Source organism: Oncorhynchus mykiss, chromosome 6 (genome assembly GCF_013265735.2).
Source record: "Oncorhynchus mykiss isolate Arlee chromosome 6, USDA_OmykA_1.1, whole genome shotgun sequence".
Lineage (NCBI taxonomy): Eukaryota > Metazoa > Chordata > Actinopteri > Salmoniformes > Salmonidae > Oncorhynchus > Oncorhynchus mykiss.
The window spans coordinates 69,319,327-69,331,116 of record NC_048570.1 but is presented as its reverse complement, the minus strand read 5'-3'; the positions used below and the strand labels follow the sequence as shown (position 1 = coordinate 69,331,116).

The following is an 11,790-nucleotide window of genomic DNA, read 5'->3' as shown; positions in this document are numbered from 1 at the left end:
TCCCTCTGGTCCAGGCTTTTTATTAATTGTCTCATTAAGCACTCTTTATACACAGGGATTAAAATAGAATCAAATCGAATTGTATTTGTCACATGCGACAAAAACAACATATGTAGACTTTATCATAAAATGCTTACTTACAAGCCCTTAACACAATGCAGTTCAAGAATCCCACCCTTACAGAGAAAATGACAGTATCGACTGGAATTGCAGAAATACTACACCAATATTTTTATTTTATTTTACAAGGCAAGTCAGTTAAGAACAAATTCTTATTTTCAATGACGGACTAGGAACAGTGGGTTAACTGCATTGTCCGGGGCAGAACGACAGATTCGTACCTTGTCAGCTCAGAGATTCAATCTAGCAACCATTCAGTTACTAGTCCAATGCTCTAACCACTATGCTACCTACCTACCTACCCATATCATAATAACCATAATGTTTCAGTAATAATGTTTCATACATGAAAGAATATCTAGATCTGTGATATATGCAAATGTGTTTTCATCGACTACAGTATGTCAGACCCGAACATTTAGTGCCACACAATAAAAAAGCTAGTATATTATATTGAAGTCATTAGTATAACGCTCAAACTATATTTTTGTGCGCTCTTCATAAGATATATTTCCATATGTCTCATGTATACCCACCAAGACACTTGCATACAAATCCAAGCACATTTCTTTGGACAAAATACAAAATGCAGGTGTTCATTCAATCAGGAAAAAACTATAACTCTACATATTTTGAGTAGATAATACTGTTTAAAGCAGCACATTGACATCTGAAAAGATTACATGGTCTCTTGCTTTGTGAAACATTATGAAACTGCTAAATGCCAGTTACAGGCTCTTTGCTGCGGTCTTGGATAAAAGAGAGGAAATATGCATGTAAAAAGCCCAATTTGAGATCAATACAAAGAACAATTTGCCTCCATGCGTTCTTCCTGAGGGTGGAGACACTGTGTTTAAATACAAGCTGTTTCTTTGAAAGGCTGAGGTGCTGGTCTCCAGCGGAGAATGGAGGCAATGTTCTGTATACTGTAGTCTACACACAGTGGGACAAAGCAGGAGTAGATCAGTCAGGCAAGCATACTGGTAGGCTACTTATACAGCTATTTATTTAACAGGACAGGAATACAGTGAGACAGTGGTCAACATGAACAGAGAGTGTGTGTCTTATTTGAACAATAAAATGCCTTGTGAATAAAACATATAGTGACTTTTATCACATTAAAAATAAACTATATGATTTGTCACAATCATTGATATTGTTGCTAATTTCTCTATGATTATCAAGGAATTAAGATTATAGATGTAGTCTTAATGCATTAAGGGGTTAATTGGAGGTGTTTTCAATTGGGTTTTCACAATGCATGCAAAAAATGTGGAAGGGGTTTAACCAGATCTAGGACCAACAGGCAACAGCTGTGAAATCTCTCTCTAATATGAACAAGTATATAGTATCTTGCATATTCATATGTATCTGTTGAATGGCTTGGTGGAAGATTGGCTGGAGTTGTGGTGTGCCCTTTAAAAAAAAAAAAAAAAGATATTCAGGGACTTTCAAATTCAGTCTCCTCGATGGTGACGTCACTGATGTTCGGAATATTGACAGGCCACCTGTCGGGCGACCTGCTCTTTAAAGCGGCAGGACTGTAACAACGCTAGACTTCTCTCTCTTTACACATGGCAAAGAGACGGGCCGTCATCTTTCTTCCTCAACATATAGCAAGAGAGTGAGCGACAAATAAACGGAGGAACAGAGATAGAGCAGGTTGACAGAGGGAGAGAAGGAAGTGCTATAGGTTGGCGCTAATTCATGATGTGCAGTTTATACCATCTGAACATAGTCCTTCTCAGCAAACCAGTGACGCGTGTGGCATCAGAAACCAGGGAGGATTGAAGGAAGAAATGCACGCTGTGTCTACTCTGAAGGTAAGATACTTGTATTTACTGTATGTGTGTGTGTGTGTGTGTGAGTGAGAGAGAGAGAGGGAGATTATGTTGGGGTCGGGGTGAAAGGAGAGAGGATGCCGGACAGTGCAACAGGTAGGCTGTAGCAAGCAAAAACCAAACACACCGACGGCTTTTTCCTCCACCTACACAGTAAGCTACTTGGGCTACATTCGTCGGTCAAAAGCATTGGTAAAGAACCCCCGATTGAAATAGATATATTGTACCATTTATATATTTCCCATAAACCATGACCTTTCGAACCGTAGACTACATTATATATTTATTCACGATTCCTAGGATTAGGATTGAGCAGCTGTAGTGCACCGCTATCAAACGGATTTGCTGTTCATTATTTGTAAAAACGTCTTCTACTTTGCTTTCCGATAAGTAGGCTATATGTAACCATTGCCATTTCTGACATCATTTATTATTGCTTTATGTTACTTCCTGATAGATAAACCATCCATAGCACACACACAGCACCGTCATCTCCGGTTCAGCACCACCGATGTGGACAGCTCCTTTCGCTATGGTGTTGGTTGTAATTGGCCTGTTAGTTTCACACTGTAAATGATCCACAGTAAACACAAAACTAGCAGAAACAAATCATATTTGCATAACAATTGAAGGTTAACGAGTATACCTGTTCATTGTTCCTGTTTAACCAATTGAAGTGGCAGAATAGGGCAGCTGTACTTATTGATGTATTATGTTAAACTGGTTGAGAAAATGAGTAGCATATAATATGAGCAAACATTTTTAACAAACAGGTCGGTTAAATTAATTCAGTGGGTTTGGTGTAGTTATTTGGAACCAACCAGTATACATAAATGTAGAAATTAACCAACCCAATTCATGCTAGGAGTCAATCTTTGATGGCTGATTGTTTGTGGAGAAATGATTTATGATATTGATGCCTCTGGCCCCCCCAAGGCTAAACAGATATGTGCAAGCAGGGATGCATCTGCCAGGAGCACATCGCGCAAAATTCAGTCTCAGCTCTAACCTTGAAGAGGGCAATCTGCTTCTGAAAGAGCAGCTCTTTTGAAGCGCCACAGGGTACAGAAACACACACACACACACACAAAAACCGGTCTAAATGGATTTTTATGTGTGTGTGTGTGAGAATGGATGCCATTTACAGAGATACATTTGAAGTGCAGTCCCAGTAGTTAATGCCCAAGTGGCCGGTTTGTATGTGGGTCCCCATGGAGCCCAGGGGAGGAGACCCAGCATCTGAACTGTCCTTTCATCAGCCTGTCAGTGCAGGGAGCTGGTCACCCACACTGAGAAAGAGCACCCAGACTCCTCATCACCACACGACTCAGATATTTAAAGAAGAAATCCACAACAGCCGAGATGAGACAGGAAGGAAGAGCAAACATTCACTCCAAATGCACTAATCTTTCTATGCTCCAATAAAAACAAACAAAGGATAATAGAATAGAAAGTGAATGTGTCTAAGCTTATCCATCCATGTTGGTTTGTGACGATAGATTGTTCACACAGCTTTTGGTATCTTAGAATACATTTCCATGGTTTCACGGAAGCAGAAGGGAAGGAGAAAAAGTGTGAACAGTATCTATGGAGAAGGAGGTGAGGTGGCGGTGTGGATGCATGGTAGAAGTCTGTTATACAGTCAGTTTGGTGGATAACATGTAGTCAGAGTTGAAGCTCAGTCCTAATGTAATGCAGAGGAGTGGGGAAGGAACGTGGCAGATCTGACGCCAGATGGATGAGTTGAGAGTCAGTCAGTGTGGCTGTGTGCCCAGAGAGAGTCACCAAGGCTCTGAGGACCATATATTCACTTACTTACACGGACACCATGGCCCTAACCCCCCAGCCGCTGTCTCTAACCAACACACTCATTCCCAGGCATCCACACATCATAATATTACTACGGTACTCACATATCTCTCATATCCCTCTTATGAATGACTACATTGCCTTTTATGACTACCTCAACCCCCAACCTTTTCTACACACTTACCCCCACCATCACCTCCAATCACTCTCCCCCACACCTTGAACACCCCCCATCCCCCCAAATATCACCCTGCATCCACCTGTAACCTTCATAACCCATCCCCCCCTCCATCCCATCCCTACCCCTTCTGCAACAGCAGCCTACACTTCAACCCCAGAATCGCACCCCACCATCACTTTGATATACCTCCAGTGATGTTATTGTAAAAAAATATATATATGCTGATCGCAGTTCTCATGAGTAAAGTAACGTTCCCTATACTTTCAATGCATTTTTACGCAAAAGGTGGGTTAACGGCCATAATGTGTTTACCTTCCACTACACCACTGTATACCTCCATCCCTGACTCCCCTCCCTCCATCCCCCAGCACCTTACTTTCCCTGAAATTTGTTTTATTACAGTAACAAGAGGGCTGCGCTTTAGAAATCAGTAGAAAGTCCCTGAGCTCGTCTTCTTCACGCCCGTCAGAGTGTAAAAAAATCCACTCTGAAATACATCTGGCACAGAAAGAATCTTACACTAGACGGGGTATCGTACGCAATAACGAGGTAAAACGATTTGGAGAGCGTGCAGTGCACACTGAGTCACCATAGAGCACATCCATTGGGGAGGGGGCCAGGGTGGCGGGGAGGGGGCCGCTGCCCCCAGTCTTCTCTCCTGCTGAGGCATGGCTGTGGGTGGTGAGTCGCCAGGCTCCAGCTGGCCTACTGTCTGTGGCAGCAGCTCTGGTGCAGGAGTGGAGATAGATCACTGCCCTACACATGAACGGGGTCACTGATAGCACAGCACCTGACATGAAATTACACACTAAGTGCAATGAAACATGGAGAATACATAATAAATACAGCGGACAGTTGCAGTCGGGCTACACCTAATGTGATCTTTTACTGTCATTTGATCATACACCAGCAAAATGTTATTTCGGTTAGTGTCTCCTGAAAATGGGATCAAACTGCCGATCCTTTGAGGTGACAGAGAATTGTAATCAAATGTGTATTGACCCAAAGGTGTTTTTATTTGATTTGCTGGGTAATTTATAAGCGAAAATACAGTATGGATAGCCTGGGGATGTGGTGGATTTGATTTTCCTGCACCGCGTGTCAGCAGCTGTAAGATAAGATTTAATATTAGGACCTACAGGATTTCTTCCATTGTGCAAAATTCAGTTTCTAGCCACAGTTTTTACAAGAAAGAAGCCACATATTTAGAGCTTGTTTCCAAAGGCACCCCATTGGCCCATAAGATTACCCTTTAAGACAAAACAAAATAAATATACACAATGATAAAAAATCCATTTAGATAATGATCATTCTTAATTCAATACTAGGGAGGCTCTCTAGGTAGGACATGTACAGTGTTGTTGGGAATCACACCATGTAGATGAGCTACAGTAGAAAATCATTCAATTGCAATTACAGCAAATTGCAATTCCCAAACATTTTTTCTCGTTATAGAGTACGATTCCCCGTCTAGTGTAAGATTCTTTCTGTGCCAGATGTATTTCAGACTGGATTTTTTACACTTTGACGGGCGTGAAGATGAGAGCACAGGGACTCTGGACTGATTTCTAAAGCGCAGCCCTCTCGTTACTGTAATAAAACAAATTGTTCATGTAACTCGACAGAGACCTCAGGGGAGACATCACGCTTGAGTAGTAAAGAGAAGCTGAGCTGTGCTCCAGTCATAGCAGACACTGGATCGTGTGCTGTTTCTAGAGCTCTGAAACCTCCTCAGATCTGCCGACAGGCCACAGGCAGGTATTCTATTATTACATACAATAAGAAACAACAACGCCTGCTGTATTTCATGTTCCCATGCCACTGTAATGTTAGTCTGTCAAACTGCATTTCAGATTGATTTGAGCTGTTTTCTGAGCCGTTTGCTGTCACTCGCATAAAGATGAAGCCCCTGGGAACAGAGTGAAAGTAGTACCTAGGGCCATAAGGGATTATTTAGTGGTGGATGGGGGGGGGGCTGTCTTGGCTCCTAACTCCCAATGTACTCCTGACAGTTATTCCCTCATCAGCTTCTTAATGTGAGATCAATAGGGAAGCCCCCACCAGTGTTTGTGTACCTGCATGCATGGGAGTGCCTGTCTGTTTGTTCATCTGTTTGTTCATCTGTTTGTGTGTTTCTGTGTGTGTGTTTCTGTGTGTGTGTGTGTGTGTGTGTGTGTGTGTTTGTGCATGCACATCATGCAGTATGTATGTATATCTGTGTTATCGGAGATAGGGGAGGGTCTGTTTGTCTCCATAAGTCTCTCCACTAATCAGAGCCGCTCCACGCCTGTGGAGATACAGAACTAATGAAACGAGGGGTGAATAAAATGCCATTTAAGAAATTCCTGCCATGTTCCCTGCTGACAGGGCTGGGTGATGGGATGTTATAATGGAGTTAAGGTGAGGCCAGAGAGCTGCCCTAAGGGCATGATTATTCTCACTCAGAGTTATTGAATTAAAGTCCCCCTCATCCTCATTTCAGTCTGGTTCTGGAAAACTGGAATGCATTTTTCTTTTTACACCTGATTGTTTGGCCTCAGGGAGTCGGTTTTATCTTTCTCCCCCATGCCAGGTGCATGCTGGTCTAGTCTGTCAGTGTTACTTGGAATCAGAATGTTTACAACTGCACTGTCTAGACATTGTGGTTTTAAATGTAACGACATATACTGTATCTAAGTGTTCTTCCTCTTTTGTTCACCATTCTACATCTTATGTCGAAAGGAGAATGTGAAATGTTCCAAGGTGGTGTATTTTAGTCACGGGGTCAAGCCGAGACAGGAAGAAACATGCTTTTGTGTTTGTTATTTTCTCCTTTTTTGTGTTGATGCAAAAAAAAAAAAAAAGCAAATTGCCAGCATTTTATGAATCATAGTCTGCCATAATCATAGGCGCTCTAGTTGAACATTAGTTTCCATTCAAAGCGTACAAGGACAGAATTGGCCCTGGCCCCTCTCTGCCCGCTGCGTCGGTAATTGTATAGAGGACAGGCCTTCATTTGAGCTGGAGAGCATAATTCAGCCGGCTTTAATAATGCATTACCATTCCATGCTGCACCTATTAGTTCTGCCAGGACTCCAGCAGAAATAAGAGGAACATATTCCAGACCTTTTTCCTCATGAAGACCCCAAGTAAATAAATAAATGGATGCAGAGGCAGGCTCTGCTATTTTGAACGAGTCTCTCATATTCACACTAGCGGCTGGCCCTATTATGGTTAATATATATTTAATTGGGAAAACGTATTTGATCCAAGTCAATTTCACTCTCACAGTGGGACTCCTAACGTAATACATTACCCATGTCGGTGGCAAGTTACCCTTTCCTCCCCAGCCAAGTCTGCTCCCATTGAGTGGAGCTGACTCCCATACAATGCTATCCAATTATAACCTCTGCTTTTGTTTGTGATAACCCAAGCAGTTCCTTATGCAAAATAAATGGGACTTGAATATAGGCTAATCAGGCCAGTTAGCACACAGCCAAACCCGTCAGTGGGGGTAATGACAAAAAGCTATTTAGAGGCTAATAATTATATATTCATTGATATAGAATGATGTGTTTGTGTAGGCGTTTAGACAAAGAGAAAGCAAGAGGGATGGAGAAGAGTGGAGAGACGGTATTGTGACTACTTAGCCTTAGACCATTTCAAATGAAGCCGATTAGCCACAGTTCCAGTCAGAGGCGGCCAACACAGCTCCATACTACCTGCTGAGATCAATGGGGAATCATTCATTTACCCAAGTGCCTTATTTCACATTGACTCGTTTAAAATTCATGGACCCAACTCCCTTTCAGCACCTTTTCAGCATCCAGACAGGTTGAACTGTCTTTGATGAGCAAGTTGCTAACTTAACACTGAAAGACTGTTATACTTCTGCTACTCAGTATGTTCCGACCGTTAAACAGAATGGCTAAATATTCATCAGAGAGAATAGCGGGTGAGGTATCATGTCCTATTTGAACTCTTTATTTCTACTTCAATGCATCCAATCAAGAGATCTGATCGTGATTGAAAGTATCTTAGGAAAATGATGTGCATAAACACGGTCTATTGCACATTTAGTTTCTCTGTGTCCCACCTCGTCAGTTGGACGATTGGTTGCACTATGCATTAGATGCAGTTTGAGCGTTTACAAGGACACCCTCTCTCCATTGATGGGTTTTATTAGACTCAGAGTGATGTGGCTGTATTGACTGTGTCCTTCCTGACCACTGAGAGAGGAGGGGGACACAGGTGACAGTCTCTGGAAATGAAGGACAATATTAAGGATTTGGGAGGGACTGCCCACTCACAGGAAAGGGCATTGGGATTTTACACCATGACATTATTAACTTCTCCAAAACAGGATTTGTAAGGGCACATAGTCTTAATAAACAATTCAAACAGTTCAGTAGCTATAACTGCAGTCTTGAATTTGTCTTAATTACCTATTAATTAATAGAGGTGATAAATTAAATCTTACAATGTATCTGGCTGGCCCTGATCGAGCTTGTCATGTCTTTTTATTTTCCCTAGGGAGATGACACTGCATCGTGACTCAAGAGGGCTACCATCCAAGCTGACCTTACAGAACGCTACAACAGAAACGGAGCCACAGCTCAAGGTGAAGAGTTCTGACTTTTGTGGTCCGGGACACTATGGAAGACTAGTGATTTTGTTGTTGTAAATTCAGCACCCAGACAACAAGTCATAGTCTACCTCAGTGTCCAGAACTCATGCATCAATGACACCTCAAGCTTTTAGTAGAGACATAATCGTACAACGCTTAGGAAGAGTGGACTCTTTTTTTTGAAATTGTAGGATGCACTGTAACCTATTGTCATTTCCTATGGCTCATGTGTTCTTTGACATTTCATCATAAATTCACATAATGTAAGTCTATTACCATTAAAGAAAACTCTCCATCTTGACTGAGGCAACTTTTAATCTTCTTTTAAAATATAATGGCTTTTGTCAGTTGTGTGTTTAGGCTGCATCTGATGTTAAAATTGACACGTTTCAGCCAGAGGCTTCAATCATCAGATGCTGATGAAGACTTTATGGCTGGCCAAAATGGGTCCATTGTGAGTGTTGATATGGAATAAATACTCATACTTAATCCTCTTCGTTCCTATGTGGAACACAAGTTTTCTAAGGGAGAGCGCCACTGCTGCTGATCTCCAGCCTTTTTGGGAAATGTATTGAAATATGTTATAAAATAATGGATTATGTGTTGTGATTTCTTATTCGATCAAGTCTTAAGAAATCTTATCGTAGGTCCTTAACTTCTTCTTTAGTGTTACCAATCAGAAGGTTATTAACACTGTAATAACACAATGCACACACTCTGTTTACAGATATCATTCCATGGCCCTTGAGTAGCAAATAGTAAGTACTAAGCCTTGGACAGGAAAGCCTTGTCCGTGCCAGACGGACAATAGTGCCAAATGACTATGTATAATTTCCCAGCAGTATAGCCTTGATCAATGTAGTGAAATTCTAGACCTCTATCGAATTTTAAATAAATTTGCCGCAAGGAAAGAAGAATGTATTGGTGGAAATGTGTTGTTTATTGAATTTACAGTAGTTACTGGATGCAAAGAGAGATGGACAGATATGAAATGGAAGCCTAATGACAGCCATTTGTAATAGCTTTTTTTTAATATGAATATGCATCAGAGAGTAACAATGAGAGTGGGCGTTACCTTCAACTCTGAGATCAGTGTATGATGTTTCCATGGTTACTACCATGGCAACCTTTACCAAAAAACAGACATCAGCCTAGAACAAATCAGTATGGAATAGTCTGATTTCCATGGCCTCGAGGGTCATTGTTGGTGAAACTCAACAACCCTTTCACTGTGCTGTAGAACTACATCTCTATGGAAAAGGGGCATGCTGTAGAAAGCTGGATAATTGAATGGTGCCTCAACTGAAATGGACAGACAACCAAAATATAGACTTAACTGCTACAATAATATCAGGCTATACTGCAGGAAGAATAATCTCCAGGTCTTTTTGCAACATTGAGTATCACAAATGGCCTGAAGTACAGTGAAAAGATTGAGTTCAGTTTGGTATCATCTATTATGGATTCATTTCAAAATGCGCCGTATAAAACAATGTTGGAAAAATACCTTTGGGATCATTTTAGCAGTAGACCTCCTCTGTCTACATTTTTCTTAGGTCATTAATTGTGCCATAGGGTTGGTTACGTTGAGTGGGTTTGAGACAGGGGCTCAGCAGCAATAGCCTACCGAAATGGCTTTCCAAGCATAGATCCAATAGTCTCAAAATCAATTTCTTAAAAGATCCAATGCAGCCACTTTATCTCTATATCAAATAATTTATGGGTAACAATTAAGTAACTTACTGTGATTGTTTTCAATCACAGTTGACTGCACAGGGCCTTTAATGAGCAAGGATGTGATACTACAACCAAAACATGACATTTACATAAATTCTTAGTGTTATTATTGGTTTATTTGTAATTATTTGCCATCTTTTATTTTGGATTTGCATTCTAGTATTTGGGAAAGGTCATTTTTAATGTGACTCCAGTTGGCTTTCTGCAGAAACATGACAAACATGATCCATACAGCTCATTAGGAAAGTATTCAGACCCCTTGACTTCTTCCATACTTTGTTACGTTACAGAATTATTGGGGCGGCAGGGTAGCCTAGTTAGAGCGTTGGACTAGTAACCGGAAGGTTTCAAGTTCAAACCCCCGAGCTGACAAGGTCGTTCTGTACCATATACACCAATATACATTTTTCACACCATACATACATACATATACATACACACACACACACACACACACACACACACACAGTGCTGTGAAAAAGTATTTGCCCCCTTCTTGATTTCTTATTTTTTTTGTACATTTGTCACACTTAAATGTTTCAGATCAAACAAATGTAAATGTTACACAAAGATAACCCAAGTAAACACAATGCAATTTAAGTGAATTTAATTATTAAGGGAAAAAAGCTATCCAAACCTTCATGGCAATATGTGAACAAAGTAATTTCCCCCCTTGTTAAATCATGAATTTACTGTGGTTAATCACATTTTTTGGAAAGCCGAGTTCAATTTCACTAGCCACACTCAGGCCTGATTACTGCCAGACCTGTTGAATCAAGAAATCACTTAAAGAGAACCTGTCTGACAAAGTGAAGTAGGCCAAAAGATCTCAAAAAGCAAGACATCATGACGCCATCCAAAGAAATTCAGGAACAGATGAGAAACAAAGTAATTTACATCTATCAGTCTGGAAAGGGTCACAAAGCCATTTCTAAAGCTTGGGACTCCAGCGAACCACTGTGAGAGCCATTATCCACAAATGGAGAAAATTTGGAACAGTGGAGAACCTTCCCAAGAGTGGCCGGCCTACCAAAATTACCCCAAGAGCGTAGCGACGACTCATCCAAGAGGTCACAAAAGAACCCACAACATCAAAATAACTGCAGGCCTCACTTGCCTCAGTTAAGCTCAGTGTTCATGACTCAACCATAAGAAAGAGGCTGTGCATCCATGGCAGAGTTCCAAGGCGAAAACCACTGCTGCCCAAAAGTAACAAAGGCTCGTCTCTCTTTTGGCAAAAAAACATCTTGATGATTCCCAAGACATTTGGGAAAATATTCTGTGTACTGACGAGACAAAAGTTGAACTTTTTGGAAGGTGTGCGTCCCGTTACATCTGGCGTAAAAGTAACACAGCATTTCAGAAAAAGAACATCATACCAACAGTCAAATATGGTGGTGGTAGTGTGATGGTCTGGGGCTGCTTTGCTGCTTCAGGACCTGGACGACTTGCTGTGATTGATGGAACCATGACTTCTGCTCTCTACCAAAAGGTTT

General features: G+C 41.2%; 1 long non-coding RNA gene across 1 annotated transcript; it reads left to right on the top strand.

The window, feature by feature from the left end:
* The first annotated feature begins 1,669 nt into the window (after nt 1-1,669).
* On the top strand, nt 1,670-9,474 carry LOC110526464. The gene is made up of 2 exons (XR_002473961.2): nt 1,670-1,943; nt 8,464-9,474. It is a non-coding gene; the product is annotated as an uncharacterized LOC110526464 (long non-coding RNA).
* Nucleotides 9,475-11,790: the final 2,316 nt, after the last annotated feature.